At 44.4% G+C, this 16,502-nt stretch overlaps 1 long non-coding RNA gene and 1 pseudogene across 3 annotated transcripts in view; one reads left to right on the top strand and one right to left on the bottom strand.

The window, feature by feature from the left end:
• Positions 1-16,084, bottom strand: part of Gm12223 — a 118,670-nt gene extending 102,586 nt beyond the window's left edge. For 2 of the 3 annotated variants that reach the window (XR_003949548.1, XR_003949549.1), the window contains exons 1-3: positions 15,964-16,084; positions 4,682-4,780; positions 3,430-3,592 (exon numbers count right to left, since the gene is read on the bottom strand). This is a non-coding gene — a long non-coding RNA (predicted gene 12223). Of the gene's footprint in view, positions 1-2,311; positions 2,368-3,429; positions 3,593-4,681; positions 4,781-15,963 lie in introns of those variants that run through there. The other variant, XR_879857.1, reaches the window with a different exon arrangement.
• Positions 3,255-3,962, top strand: Gm18323 (predicted gene, 18323; annotated as a pseudogene).
• Positions 16,085-16,502: the final 418 nt, after the last annotated feature.

Genomic DNA, 16,502 nt, shown 5'->3' with positions numbered 1-16,502 from the left:
TTTATATACATTTTAATCTATTTGTGTTCTCTGTCTGGTAGAATACACCCAGCATCCTTTTGTTCTTTCAACACAGCTGTCACTAGCTCATTCAAAATATTAATAGCTGGCTTGGTGTCTTTGTTTGGTAATTTCAGAGTCTGGGCTTCCAGATTTTTCCCCTCACAGCCAAGCTTCCTGTTTCTGTGGTGTATTGCGTTTTTGGTTGATAGCTGGATATTTTGAGCGGAATGATACGGGAATTGAGAGTCACTCAGCCCCTGTGCTCCCGCTCCATGACTCGGGGGTGATGATGTCCATTCCGTCACTTGGCCGGATTGAGTCTGTAATACATGTTTCCTCTGTCTTACGTGGCAACTGACTTGGTGGTCCACTAATGACTAGACAGAGATTTCCTTAGCGGCCTGGACCACTCATTTTCCTGGCCTTTGGTTTTTTGTTTGTTTGTTTGTTTGTTTGTTTGTTTTTTGTTTTGTTTTGTTTTTCGAGCAGGGTTTCTCTATATAGCCCTGGCTGTCCTGGAACTCACTCTGTAGACCAGGCTGGCCTCAAACTCAGAAATCCACCTGCCTCTGCTTCCCAAGTGCTGGAACTAAACTAAAGGCATGCGCCACCACTGCCCAGCTTTCCTGGCCTTTGTTGAGAGATTTGTGCCTTATAGAATGCTTTCAATCCTCTGATAATTATTTCTACTCTCAGGAGTGTTGGTCTGAAACAGCATAGATCATATGTTGGTGAAAGAGGAATTCCTCAGCACCTAACACTCTTATTCTTGTTTTCCATGTGTGACGTACTCTGTGGGATGCCCCAGCCAATCTTCCAGGTCACTCATTTTCCCATTAACTGTACCTAATCTGTTTGGTGTTGGTAAAGTCCAGTCACAAAAGCAAAAGTAAGACCACACAACAAATGAGGAAGGAACGAGGACCACATTGTGCCATCAAAGAGAGGTCACTGTGGAGAGTGGCACAGTAGAAAGGACTGACACACACGGGAGCTAATTTCAGCTCCCAGACCTGCAGCTCAGGGACAAAGGTGAGAGGGCTGAGTGTTAAACCTAGCACCTTGGCAGAAACCTAACAGTTATGTAGAGCTATAACCAAGGCCTCTGAAAACCATGCTGCTGTCCAACTGTTCCTGGGACTCAAGGAGGGCCCCAGAGGGCCCTGAAGTCAAGCCTCTCTCAATAAAGAGCACTAAGAGAGTAAGGAAGTGGCTCACTTAGAGAAGTGCTTGCCCTGCAAGCACAAGGACTTGAGTTGGATCCCCAGAAGCCACATAAAAATGCAGGCACAGTGGCATGCACTGTTAATCCCAGGGCCAGGAAGGCAGAGGCAGACAGATCCCTGGGGCTCACTGGCCTTGCTAACTTGGTGAGCTCCAGGTCAGTGAGAGACCCTGTCTCAAAAAGAAAAGTGAACAACTCCTGAGAATGATGCCTGAGATGATTGACCTCTGATCTACACACACACACACACACACACACACACACACAAGTGTAAGCACATACATTCACGAATATACATGTGCATACCCACATACATACATGTAGAAATACATGTGCACACATACTATCATGTGTACTTAAATGTGCACACACAAAGAAGAACACCAGTTCAGTGGTATTACTGTCTATATATGAACAATAAACATATTTCTATAATAAAGATGCTTCTAGAAGACTTGGGGGGGTGCGAAATGGAAAGTCCAAACAAGTCCCACTGTGAGGCTTTCAGAACTATTGTTGGACTGACACAGGCAGGGACAGCCAGCCAAACAGGAAGGAGCACTGTCTCCCTCCTTCTGGGCTCTGGTGTGCCTCTAGTGCCCCTGGTTGGCAGAATCTGACAGGAAGCCAACTGACAAAGGGGAAGTATAGCTTGCCAAGTCCTGACTCAGAACCACAAAGTAGGGCACAAAAGGGAAGCAGAGGGGTGACCCAGTGCTCTCATTCGTTCCTATGCAGTGACTTCTCAATGTCAGGAATCAGTTTTAGAAAGCTAACCTGGTTCTCGTCTGGATCTCGGTGCCGTTTTGAGGGACTCATGTTGCCTCCTTGCATCCCTCGTATCATGCACAACCCCTTAGCACGCCTCTCCCATAAGCACCACTACCATCTGAAGCTCACTCTGCTTTTGACTGTCCTTGCTAACAAGGTGAATCCTTTTCGGGTCTTACAATTGTGAACTCAGCCAGTAGGAAGCCAACTGACAACGTGCAGTGATTTTCTAAGTCCTGGCACCAGGACCATAAAGCAGAGCTGTGGCCTGGATTTCATATGCATCACCTCAGACAAGACTTAAACTAGTACCTCAGGCTTGAGTTGATGTCTGTGTGAAGGGTAAGAGAACACCAGTCCTAGTCAGCCTGTGGATGAAAAGGTAAGTTTTTCATTCTGGTTGGATGAAGAGTTTTCCTTCACCCAATAGGATACATGATTTCAGCTGGTTTCCCACAGAAAACAAGAACCTTATGTGCACTGGAAGAAGATGGAGGAGTTAATTAGAACTAGGCACATGACTTCTAAGCTTGCTTTACTGATACCAGAGCTCCAAGCAAGGACAGGCATTGTGATCCAGGAGAGAGCCTTCCTGGTCCCCTGAGTACTAAGGCTCACAAGTTCTGATGTTCACAAGGTTCTAGCCTTGGCTTCCAAATCAGAGAAAGATAAGAACTATACAGAGATGTTCAAGATTGCAACCTGCACAGTGTATTTGATCTTCAGATAGGAGCCTGCATCTCACCTTTCACCTCAAAGCTCAATATGCCATGTGTCACGAGTGGCATAGAAACTCTGAGAGGCAAAGTCTTGTCAACACACAAGAGCAAGCTCTGATGTTTTGAGGAAGAAGGCTGCAGGCAAGTTTCTAGACACGGAACACCCTCTGCCCGTGACAGGTGACATTCCACACGAGATCCATAACAGTGTAAAGACCGTGAAAATATTTAACCCCTTACAGAAAATGACACGGCATGATTGTTTGCCCCTAGGGGAGGAAAATCTTTGTATTGCTAAACTCCAGTCCTTTTGTGAGCTCCAAAGAAGTATCAGCATCTAGTTCATTCACACTGTCTGCAACACCTGATGCAAATATGTGAGCGAGGCTCTCCCATCCTGGTGGAGAGCAGGCTCACTGAAGACAAATGCACCCGTGCCTCCTGACTGCTTGCTGCTTATACTCAGCTAGCTTTCTCCTCTCTTATCCATTCTAGGCTCCCAAGCCAAGGGAATGGTGCTACCCAACGTAGGCTGGGTATTTCCACATCAATTAAAAATTAAGACAACCCTCACAGGCATGTCAACAGGCCAAACTGATGTAGAGAAATCCTCATTAAAACTGCCCAAACCTGTTTAAGTGCTGTTTGTCTGAGAAGTAATATGGTCCGTCACTTTGCTTCAAGTCTAAAAAGAAATTGGCTTGTACTCACCAAGTTGAGGGTAGGATCAAAAGACTGCCTGAAATACCCATGTAGTCTCTAGCCCCTAGGATGTACTCATTGTGGTGATGAGATACCGGCCAAGAGCTCTGATGCTTTGGTGGCAGCACGTGGCAGCAGTCATCCTTGCTCTTCCACATATGGTCTGGGACACCTGGAAAATGCAGGAATGACGCCTTTGTCTTGGGTCCTATGGAGAATGCTCCTCACCTCTCTCATGGTGACAACACCAAAGGCACTTACTTACCATCAGTTGTCCATCTCTTTCACAGCATGTTGTACCTTCCACATGCTGACATTTTCATGCCCACTGGGAACCAGAAAGTCACTTTGGTGCCTTTCATACTCAATACCTGATGCTGAAGGACCATACAGCCAGGGCCAGCTTTGATACCATTCTTAACTATTGGGAGAACCCAGCAATCATTGTAGAGAAAGCAGTGACCAAGGGTCTTTGAGCTTTTGCCTTGTGAATTCTACATATTATTCCTTTTGAGACAGAAGGGGCCACAGCAGAGATACCTACTGTAACAACGAGCAATTGCAGAGGACTTCAATGTCAAACTTCAGGAGCCAGGGAACAACAACAACAAAGACAGTGGTACCCATATTAAAGCTGTATTGTGAAGGCTCTCTTGCTGCTTAAGGAACTCTTAAGGGTTTTCTCTCTATGTAAAACCTTTTGCATTTCTATTGGATACTACATTTAGGTTGGATTTTAGCTGAACCTCTGACTTTCAGATAAGCACACTGGTTTTTTTTTTAGAATACCAGAAGAGCCCTATTTGTCCTGCTGAAGTCAACCATTGTTTAAGGGAGCCTGTTACATAGACATTAATGGTTAAAGATTACAAGTGTATCTTGTAATTTAATTTGCATAATGAAAAGGGTTTCATTCTTTCTAGAACTAAAACGAGTAGTATAGTTTCTTGTAACTATTTAAAGATAACTGCTACTCCTTGTTAGAAATTAGTAAAATGGACATATGCCATGTTGGTGTAAATACAGCTGAGATGGCTTTATGAAATTTTATTCCTTAAAGGTATCTTTCATTTGGGGTTTCAATGTGTGTGTGTGTGTGTGTGTGTGTGTGTGTGTGTGTGTATGTATGTGTGTGCGTGCGTGCGCGCACTTAAGACTCTCTTCACAAATGATTCCAAGTTGTGTCAAGCCAACAGTTAAAATTAACCAGAACGGGAGCTAAAAATCATTTGTAGAAAATACTACCCAGCCTGGCCAGTACCAGCAGATGTGAAAACTTCAGGCCATGTGCAGCCCAGGAGTCTGAAGCAAGCCATCAACACCATGGTACTGTGAGGTTCATGATTTCAGAGGTCGTCATCTGAAAGGCATTTAGGGACACTCATTAGTCTGCTGCAGCTGTTTTAAGTGACCAATGTGAGGGAACAAATGCACACACATGCAACAGAAACTAAATAACTAATAGACACTGTAGATGCTTAAAGGAGCGAAAGGCTCCACAAGAAACCAGACCACAAAAAAGCATCTCACTAGGATGTAACCAGAACTTAAGCATGTTGTTATAAATAGTTTGGTTTGAAGATAAAGCAAACAGACTTAGCACAGAGGTGATATCAAAGACAGATCAAATCTCCTACCTAGAGCCTTTGGTCCCCACAGCGACGATCAAGAACAGAAGAGATGGGGCTGGAGAGGTGGCTCAGCAGTTAAGAGTGCTTGCTGCTCTTCCAGGCCCTAGGTTTGGATCCCATCACCCATATCTAGCATCTCACAACCACCTGCGACTCTAGCTCCAGGGGATCTGATGCACTCTTAGATATACACACAAACACACACACACACATAAACATTTTAATCTTTTGAAAACTGGAAAAGATTTTCAAGGAAACAAACTAGAACAGTCAAAAAATAAACTTGGATTTAACAAATGACTTTGATGTCTCTATTTGGTCCAAAATTACAGTTGGCACTTTGTGCCGGAGTGACTTTAGATTCTACATAAATGAACACCAGTGACTGCCCCTGAGGAAGACTTTCTCTGTGGGCAGCATATTATTTTAAAAGCTGTTCATAAGCTCACAGGAGTCTGCCAGAAGCTGCCGCGTACCATGCACAGGAAAAGGTTCTTCATCGATAGGATAATGCATCATCAGGTAGAGTGAGGTTCTTCATTGATAGGATAATGCATCAGATAGAGTGATCCTTTAGGCTCTGGTTCCATTTGCATCTGTGATATTCATCAAAACCCACTTCAAAGATGAAACACAAGTTTGTATTTTTTTGTGTGTGGTATTTTGTGGTAGCTCTAGAGTAAGAGATTTTCCATTTACAAGCTGAAATATCTTGGGCAGATTAACTCAGCTTCCTTAGTTCTATTTCTTACTGTGTAATGTTAGTGTAATGAGGATTAAAATAGACGAGGCATGTGTGGCGCACAGCCCCCTGTCCACTGTAACTAACTACTCACCGTCTCATCAATGTAAAGCATCTTTGTTCTCAGAATTCCCATATTCCCCAAATATTGCCCTTGGTGTCCTTCTTGCTCTCTACATTTTTTTTTTCTTTCGAGACAGGGTTTCTCTGTGTAGCCCTGGCTGTCCTGGAACTCACTCTGTAGACCAGGCTGGCCTCAAACTCAGAAATCCGCCTGCCTCTGCCTCCCAAATGCCGGGATTAAAGCCATGCGCCACCACTGCCCAGCTCTCTACATTATTTTTAAACTGTTTATTTTTTATTTTATGTGTGTGTTTGTGTTTTGCCTGCATTTATGGTCCGTATTAGGGTATCAGATCCCCCAGAGCTGGATTTACAGACAGTGGTGAGCTGCCATGTGGTTGCTAGGAATTGAACCCATGTCCTTTGGAAGAGCAGACAAATGCTTTTAACCTCTGAGCCTTCTCGCCAGTCTGCTCTCTACATTTTGAATAATGATAGTAGCTGCGTTTATTGAGAAGTTACCCTGTTGTAAATATGCATAAATTCATTTAGTACTTAGAACAAGTCCAGGGAGATGAGGAAACTTATCACAATGTAATAAAGCAGGGAGCTGAACCCCACGAGTTTAGTAACCCGTCCAGACCTTACAGTCAAGCGTGAGAGCCAAGCAAGCTGTGAAGATCATGTGTCAATCACTGGGACATAGCGACCTCAGCTTAAGCACCAAAGCAGATACTTCTGAACTCTGGTATTTACACCCTGTGTGGCAAGAACAACAGAGCTAGAGCTACGTCAGTGTAATTTCCGTCTCTGTGGGTTGAGTCTCAGTGATGAAAGTTGCAGTAGTAGAAACACAATGTCAAATCAGTTAACAGTGATAAAGGACCTGCAGGTAAGGGTGCCTGCAGATAAGCTCAGTAGCCTGCTTTGATTCCTGGAGGCCACACGGTAGTAGGAGAAACTGGCAGAGGCAGGGTGTCCTCTCATCTCCATGGCTACAAGCACCCACTTTCATATATACACCCACTTACTCATGCTCATACACACACACACATACACACACATGTATACACACACATGCATACACACATGCACACACATGCACACAATAAATAAATAACACACTCATTTCACATGGTCACACACTACTGACATGCACTTTTCTTACACTGGAAAGCTTTTCTGTGCCCTTTCAGGCTTGTCTCTACCCTCTGGGCACACCCTGCAGGCAAAGTTTGAAATGAGCTTAGGGAAAGGCTACCTCCCAACAGGAAAAGAGTAAGTGCGAGAATTCTGAACCTTTGAGTATTTCTTCTCGTCAAAACCCGATGACGGAAGCAAATCTTCCCTGGAGAGCACCTGCATCTTTCAAGCAGGTGATGACGCTCATGAAAAGATGGAGTGTGCTCAGAAATGCCACCACAGAATGTCGAAGTCAGGAGTAGGTAGCAGAACACTCCTGGACTTGGTGGATACCAGCTCTGTCTCAAGTAACACAGCTAAGAGGAGCGATCTTCAGACCTGCTGAAGAGAAGACAGCTGCCTTCTTTCTCTCTCCAGGCTCTGGCATTTATTCCCTCTCCAGAGTCCCCAGAACTAAAGTATCTGCAGCTGGCAATGATCACACCCTCCCAGAGTGCCCAGGAAGCAAAGACTCTGCTGCTATAGACAATTTGAAGCAACCCCATAGCCCACACCTGGGATTAAAACAAAACCATGTTTACATAACATAACAAAATTCTCAGGACAGCTGTCCCCTCACCCCACAGTAACATGGACTAGACTAGGAACTGGAACAGAGGGGGGGGGTTGACTTCCTCCCCTGCTGGGCCCTGCACATGCGCATGCTAGGGGTGCACTCTCCTTCCAGGCTACAACTTCAGCCTGGCTCTGAGCTTTTAAAGCCTGCTATCTCCTAAGCTTGGCATACCTGGCTTTTAGAACATACACTTTGTAAAACCTGACCCTTGCCTCAGTAATTAACACACTATTGAGGCCACTGAAACAAAAGGCAGTTGACTCATCTCTGACTTCTCTTTTTTTCCTTTCATAGCACACATGCAACACGCTACCATATCCTGTCATCTTTATCTTCCAAATATAGGCCAGGCCCAATCAGTTCTCAGTACTTCCACCACAGCTGGTTCATCTGCTACTGTAACCTCTCCTTGGATGATGCAATGGTCTCAAAAAGGAGCTGCTTCCTTCCACTTCCTTAACCCTCTCCTGTCTTTCTCACAAAGCAAGGAGAAGAGAGCCCTGCGACTTACAGAGCAAATCCCTAAAGCTGTTGTCCTGCCTCCATGGCCCCATATGCCCTTCTGGCTGCTTTCTCTACTCTCTTCAGCTATGGACTCTGCATCCTACACTACCCTACCAACATAACAAGCAAGACACGCCCACCAATACAACAGTGGCATGTGGCATGACCATTAGGATAGTAACTGTGATGGTTTATATATGCTCAGCCCTGGGCGTGTCACTGTTAGAAGGTATGGCCTTGTTGGAGTAGATGTGTCACTATGGGTGTGGCTTTAAGACCCTAATCCTACCTGCCTGGAAGCCTCGTCTATATCACACACTCCAAGGCTCGGGGAGTATCACAGAAAAAGATGGGAAAGAATATAAGAGTGAGAGTGGTGGGAAAGGGTTGGGATATGGAGCACTGTTTTAAGGCCGTGAGATGACTATCAAGCTCTCAAGTTCTCAGGAGCTATGGATTATCAGCACAAATCTTACACAAACTTGAGCCTAGGAACAACCTGCCCTGGCATCGGGAGGGGCTTGTGGGGTCCCACTCTTCCCTGAGGAGTTATAGGCAGTTACCTGTTGCTGGAAAAGAGACATTTTCTATAGTGCTGTAGACACTGGTAAGTTGCCCATAATTCTGCAGATGCCTCACCTGTGTCTGTGTAATCACGTTCATTGGTTCACAAACAACAACAAGTATACGTGAAAGCAGATGAGTGTATTAGTTCCTTAGTTACCTTCCCTGTAAAAATAATTGACACACAATAATACTTGGCAGGAAGAACTTGAGGAAGAAAAAGTTTATTTGAGCTCATAGTTCAAATGTATAGTTCATCATTGTGAGGAAAGCTTGTGACTTCATTACTTTTCTATTGCTATGACAAAACATCGCAACCAAGGCAGCTCATAAAAGAAAACATTTAATTGAGATTATAGTTTCCAGAGGGTTAGAATCCATGGTGGCAGAGGAAAGGCACAGTAGCAGGAGCACCTGAGGGTTCCCATCTTGACCCACAGCAAGAAGCAGAAAGAAAGACAAGGGAATGGCAAAGCCTGCCCTCAGCGACACACCTCCTCCACCAAGGCCACGCCTCCTAATCCTTCCCAAGCAGTTCTGCCAACCTGGGACCAAGGATTCCAACATGCTGGTCTATGGGGTTCATTGTCATCCAAACCACCACAGCTTATAAGCAGGAACAGGAAGCAGTTGGTCACATTGCATGTGTAATCAGGACATAGAGGGATATTAATGCTTTTACTCAGCTCTCTCTCTCTCTCTCTCTCTCTCTCTCTCTCTCTCTCCTTCTCAGTCTCCCTCCCTTTCATTCAGTCAGGGTCCCAGCCCATGCAAGGGCACTGCCCACATTCTTGGTAGGCCTTCCTACCTCCCCACTTCAACTGCCACTATCCTTAACTAAGCCCTCACAGACCAGCCCAGAGACTCATTTCCACTGTCAAGTAGTCATCAAGATATCACAGTGCAGGCCAGTTGGGAAGAGGGAGGTGATGAGCAGGAGTAGGAGGAACATAGAGGACAAAGGTCATAGAGAGAAACACAATCAAGATCCATTATAGACAGGAAGTAGAATGCCATAATGAGACCAGCTATTCTGTATAATCAGTATGTGCTAAGGACGCTTGAAAATAGAACCTGAGCAATAACTAAGGGAAAGTGACCCAAAGGAAAGTATGTGGAAATTGTAGTCAGAGAGATGGAAGAAGACACAGAAGACAGATGGATTATGAATGCTAAGGTTGGTAGTTAAACTGTCTTCCATGGCGTCCTTACAAAAGCAAATCTTAGGTACCATATTAGCCCAAGTACAAAAGAGCTAGAGAGCTATTACCCAGGAGACAGGGAGTCAACCTCAGAACATGCCTTACTGGCTGCGTTATCTATCATCTATCTATCTATCTATCTATCTATCTATCTATCTATCTATCAATCTATCTATCTATTTATTTTTGCATCACTGTGACAGCACAGTGGCTTACTCAACTCAGGCTCACTCCAGAGGAATAAAGTCCATCCCGATGGAGAAGTTCTTAGCCTGTGGTGACTGGGAAACAGCAATGGTGGAAGGAGAGTGCTCAGCTGATATTTCTCCTTTCGCCATATTTATTCAGTCTATATAGTGGCCATCATGTTCAGGGCTGACACTGGGTGGAACCTCTCTGGCTACATCCTCACAGGCACATGCCAAAATGTTCATCACTGGCTCTCCAGAGACTTCTACTTTAAAACAAAACAAGGTTTCATTCTGCAGCCCAGGCTGGCACCACAGTGTGGTTATCCTCCTGTCTCAGCTTCTCAAGTGCTGGGATCTCAGGTATGAGTCACCACACCCAGCTCCCTGGGTGTTTGCAATCAAGTTGACATTGTCAACCATCATACTGACCATTAAGGCAATAACTCAGGAACAGGAGAAGTACCAAGCCTGGCTGGCTCTCACAGAAGAAAGCCCGAGGCTTCAACTGCTCTACGCTCCTGTTACACAAGCACTCAGATATGCTTGTGCTTTCTTAAGAAAGAAAACTGACTACACCAAGCGATTCTTGAGGATCTGTGGCCTGACCAGGCTAAGGACTGAAACACACAACCCACAGTTAATCCAAAGTCCATCCTAGGCTCCTGGCTGCTCAGTCTATGATGCTGTTTCTACAAATCAGACTTTTGGATTCATCAAGGTTCATATCTGAAGGCAGGAAAATGATACCCTCCACCGTTCTCTGCAAAGGCACTTTTATGTTTAGCATTAACTCAGGCACGCTCTAACACAAGATCTGAATTAGCAAAACCAAGACTCTCTGAAACCGCAGGGAGTTTTTACAGGGAAAGTCTTGGGAATCCTCAGATTTTCACACTATGAGTTTAGTGCAATGGTAACTACATTTTCCTAAGCATTCCAATTTCCTTCCTGTGGCTGTGATAAAATACTCCAACAAAAAATAACTTAGAGAGAGGGGGTTTATTTTAACTCACAATTCCAGGTGATAGGATGTCACTGTAGGAAAGGGATAGCAGCAGGGGCTTGAGACAGCTGGTCACATCACATCTGTTGTCAAGAGCAGAGCTAGGTGAATGCAGGCTTTACTCTTAAATAGTCCATAGCACTATGAATAGGGAATAGTGTTGCCCATATGGGCTGGGTCTTCCCACATCCTAACAATCAAGACACTGTCGCACAGACATGTCCACAAGCCAAACTGATCTAGGCAGTTCTTCAGAGAGACTCTCTTCCCTGGTGTCTCTAGGTGGTGTCAAAATCAACGAATAAAACTAACCATTGCACTACCCTACCTTATTTGAGAACATTCATAGAATTATCCGTGAGACCCAATCTAGATGTTAGTGTGTCCACTAGAAAGCAGGGTAAGAGGGTCTAGATACAGAGTTCAAGAAGGGAGGACAAAGCCCAACTTAGTAACTCACAAGCATGTGGTTGCCATAGCAATGGAAGTGAAAGGGAAAAAGGAAGGAGACAATAAGGCACATATGAGAAGGCCCGGAAGCCCATAGGGATGCTGAGAATAAAAGGAAGAATAGTGAGGCTAGCAACTGAAGGAAAGATGCTGTCAGCAGTGTCCTCCAGGCTCCACCTCTAGGAGGAACCAGAATATTTTTATCAGACAGGTTCAAGGACTGAGTTAAGGACCGGCTTTGTAACATTTCTAAGAACGGGAAGTGAGAGAGCAATCAGTGTGCTACAAAGTTTCAAGTAGCCAACTGATGAGATGAAAACCAAGATCACTCTGGCTGCGTGGGATGATGCAGGTTTCCAATTCCACACCGGAGGGATTTCAGACCGGCCTGGTCTACATAGGGAGACAGTGAATTTCAGGCTAGCCAGAGTTACACTGATAAGTCAGTTCCAAGCTAAGCAGAGCAACATAGTGAAAACTTGGAGAGAAAGAGAGAGAGAGGAAGAGAGAGAGAGAGAGAGAGAGAGAGAGAGAGAGAGAGAGAGAGAGCGCTGTGAGCTCAAGAACTCAATGATGCAGGAAGAGGGTGGGGAATATATCTGTAGCTATGGTTTGAAATCCTTGATTGCCAATAAAGCCTTAGGACCCAAATTTGTTTCTCCAGGGATCATCCAGAGCATGCTATCTTTTGAGAATGGCCCCACCAGTGAACTCTGGACTAGACTAAGAGGCCCTGCCTCTATGAATAAGAAAGAAAAAACAATCAATGATTGTTGGTTGATTGATTGATTGATTGATTATTCCTCACATCACCCTCTGGGCCAACCCCCACCCCACCCTCACACACAAATAGAAGTGAGGAAGGCTGGTACTTCTGTAAGATTCCATTGGCTACACAGGTATGATGAGAACGAGACTGGCTAGTTGGGGAAGGGAGGAAGATGAGGGAACAGTGAAGACAGACTTCCTGGGGTACTGACCATCCACCTAGCAAATGCACTTTTAGCGAGTATGGAAAGTACTTTAAACATCAAACTGGGGGTTTGTCAATTCCCTTGGCACTTCCCTACTACTGACCTCTTAATCCCCAATGTTTTACAATAACAACACTACAAATAAAGTTTGCTAGCATGTAAAAGAATCTCTATAAAAGTTAAGAAAACTCTTCAATGTGCACCAGCCCTGGGAATAATGTCCAAGACAACCTTGGGTCAACAGTCAACTGGCTGAGGGTCTTTTTGCTCTGCCTAGCTAGAAATCACAGAAAGCAAGCTTTTTTTGACTGCTGAGAACAGAAGCAGTAGGCCAGCAGAAGTAGCGGCAAGTGGCGCCCTCTAGTGTTACAGCAATGTGCACACCTCAGGTATCTAGACCCTGTGTCCTTGGTCCCAGCAGCACTCCAGTTCTTGGCCTGAGATCTCAGACTCTTGTCCCTGCGCCTTGACAGTTATCACTACCTCTGCTACTTCTTTGTGTGAGTGTGTGTCACAGTCAGCTCCAGTTGTAGTGATAAAAGTAAGTAAGAAAAGACCATTCACAAGAAGCCTATTCTTGGGTCTGATGTTGCACACACAAGTATCAGTAGAAGAGAGCATAATGGGCTAAGCCTGAGTGGCCTGATCACCTGGCCCAAGAGGGGACATTTGGACTGATCACAGCCATATTAGAACTAATACAACCTCCTCTTAGCACCAATCACGGCCATTGAAGCTTGTGGTTTGGATCAATCACAACCTTGCCTCTTAGTCCCTCTGCCAGACCACAAAAGGAAGTATTTTCCTTTTGCCGACATGGAAATGCTGCAGGGTCATTTAGAGTTCATCAAGGTTTATGACAGACAGTCTGGTAGTTTTAAACAGCTCTGCACTTTCAAAACGGAGACAGCACCTGTAATGATCATCGGGTAGTTTCCTTAACCTTTCTGCATAAGACAGCCAAAGTTAGGAGGTGGTTATAGAGTGGAAGACATGCTTTTCAGATGGTGTTACAGACTAAAATCTAAACACAATCCAGGGATGGAATCATAATTCTTTAACTTAGGAATGATGGTAGAGTACTTTAACTAACTGGAAAACATGATAGACTGGATGTTAATTGTATATCATACTTTGTAATTTACATGATTGTTATGGCTTTGTTCTATTTATGTCTGGGAGAAGAGGTGTTTGTTTGTTTGTTTGTTTGTTTTATTGGACTGAAAAGGTGAGATGTAGAAAGTGGTTCTGATGCTAAGGTCCTGTTCCCCATTGGTTCTTGATCCATCACTAAAGATGCTAGTGGCCAATGAGGTAGGTGTAATAGGCAAGACTTCCAGGCCCCACAGGCAAGCTAGCAGACACAGGGGAGGAGATTTGCACCATGTTTTGGAGGGGAAAATTGACCAGCCATGTGAGATCCAAGGCAGAGCGACCATAGGTTGCTTCTCCAAGTGGGAGGTCAGGGTGTTTAGCTGGGACTAAATGTAACTAAGCAACTAAAGTTGAGGACAGATTTAGGATGCTGAGCTAAGAGTATTGGGAAGGGCATGCTAGCTGCTATAGATTAGAAGTGCCCAGCAATTAAGCCAAGAAGGCAGGTTGAAATCAAACAATGTGTGTATCTGTGTTTTTCATCCATGTATCCAACATTCTCTGGGAAGGGGCTGGTAGTGAGGCGTATTCCTGGACCTTAAAGCAGGGGGAGCAAAAACTACACTCAACAAAGATATGACAAGGTTAAATGAGGTCACATGGCTATATGTTAAGGCCGGTGTCTTTATTAAGCACAGACAACAGACAAGAGGGTGACCATCAGAGGCCAAGTGGGAGGTCTCAGAAAAATTTCAACCTGCAACATCTTGGACTTTCAGGCTGTAGAGCTGTAGAGAACAGATTTGCATCATCCATGCAATCAGTAAGTGCCATTTTGTTTCGGTGGCCCTAGAATGCACATATATGTTATAATTTTATTAGACAAGCAAGGAGAAGATTCCTTTTCACAATTAACACCAACATACTAAGACTGAGCTCAACTAGATTAAGAAACATGGCACTTGGTTTTGTTTTCAGTTTGGTTCTGTTGCTAGGATAAGATACCCTGGCAAAAAGCAACTTAGGGGCCAGGTATGGTGACGCACGCCTTTAATCCCAGCACTCATGGTGCAGAGGCAGGTGGATTTCTGGGTTTGAGGCCATCTTTGTCTATAGCTTGAGTTCCAGGATAGCCAGGGTTGCACAGAGAAACCCTGTCTTAAAAATAATCAAACAAGAAAGCTGGTGATCAGGAACAAAGAGAACGAACGCATACATGCTCACTTGCTTGTTAGTGCTCAGCTCAGTATCCCCACTTTTCTATAGTCCATGGCCCATGCCTAGGGAATGGTGCCATCTAGAGTGGTTTGGGCCTCTCCACATATATAACATAATCCACCCCCAAAACATGCCCACAAAAACAGCACAATCTGGACAATCCCTCATTGAGACTCTCTTCACAGGTGATTCTAGGTTGTGTCACATAGACAGTTTTCAGCTTTACAGGGCAAATTATCATGGCTCTTAAGACAGGAAAACTGCCAGAAAACTGAGAGGTGAAAGGGCATGTGACAATTAACTTCTGTGTCAAATTGACTAAACCATAGTGATCAACTGATCAAATGCCAGGCCAGCCTGTCACCTCACATAATAGAATGTCGGAGATACCATCTTAGTTTTGGCAAACAAAAGGGAGATTTATGTTGCCAGGCAATCAAAAGGGCTGTAAGCACCAGACTATCAAAAAGTAGCAAAGGAGAGGGGAGAGAAATGAAAGGCAGTGAACATCAGTTAAATGACAATTTCTCAAGCTTGGGAAGAAAGCAGGAAAAAACAACACACAAAAGACCTAAGATTTATAGTGTACAGAATTTAAGACTGCAGTTTCTAGTAAGAAACTGGATGAAGCATGAAGTAGTTGAGATGGCACAAATTATAAATATTGAGAGTGCAGACACCATACCTAGCTGTTCTTTATTATTTTTAAAGCCATTGTATTTATTTGAAGCTAGTCTAACAGAGAAAGCACAAGCTATTTTGCTCCAATGCCATCCACTGTAGTGCCAAGTTTCTGGTAAAAGTCGTCCCTCACTCTGACAGCCACTCAGTCACACATATCCACACAGGAGCACACACAAGTGCACACACGTATTCTCTCTCTCCCCCCTTCCCCTCCCTCCCTCTCCCCCTCCTCCTCAGGCACTCCTGCAACATTAGCGGCTCATTACCACGCCTCCAGCTTCCCACACCTGCTTATGAGTTTCTTCTGCTCTTAATTATTTAAAGACAAAGACAGTATTTTCTCCATCCATGGTTCCCCAACAGACCTTTAATAACTATTAGATGAAACTATAGTAAGTTTTTTTAAGAGCAAAGACTTTGAAAACTTCCAGTTCAAGGTTTGAGTCCCAGGCCTTCTACTTACCAGTCAGGAGCCCCCATGTGACCTCAGGGATCTAACTTTGTCCTAACTCAGGCACATTACCTGTTCTGAATGAAGAGACAGGCTGTAACATCCCCCAGAACAGTACCTAGCGGACACTAAATTACTCACTCGGCTGGGTTGGTTAACAGGGACTGCCATGAGCAGGTACTGCCTCTAAGGCAGGAGTCACCCAACATTATCCCAGGATGTGGTTTTATGCTCATGGACAGACACCAGCACATGACAGATTCCTTAATGGCTGATGTCATGCTTCATTTAAGACATTCAACATCTGGTAATAACAAAGTAGAGTACCAAAGACAAGGCTTTCTGTATTGTGCTATATTTCATATGAAAAGATAATAATAATAATAATAATAATAACAACAACAACAATAGACTTCTACTTCCAGCCAAGAAGGGAGAGATTCTAGTACAACAACTTTTAGGCTCCTGGCATCCTTTAAAAACAAAACAAAACAAAACATGGAAGTTGGGCTGAAGAGATGACTCAGAAGTATCAGATGCTCTTCCAGAGA

The sequence above is a fragment of the Mus musculus genome, chromosome 11 (assembly GCF_000001635.26).
Source record: "Mus musculus strain C57BL/6J chromosome 11, GRCm38.p6 C57BL/6J".
NCBI classification, from domain to species: Eukaryota; Metazoa; Chordata; class Mammalia; order Rodentia; family Muridae; genus Mus; species Mus musculus.
This window is presented reverse-complemented; position numbering and strand designations above follow the sequence as displayed.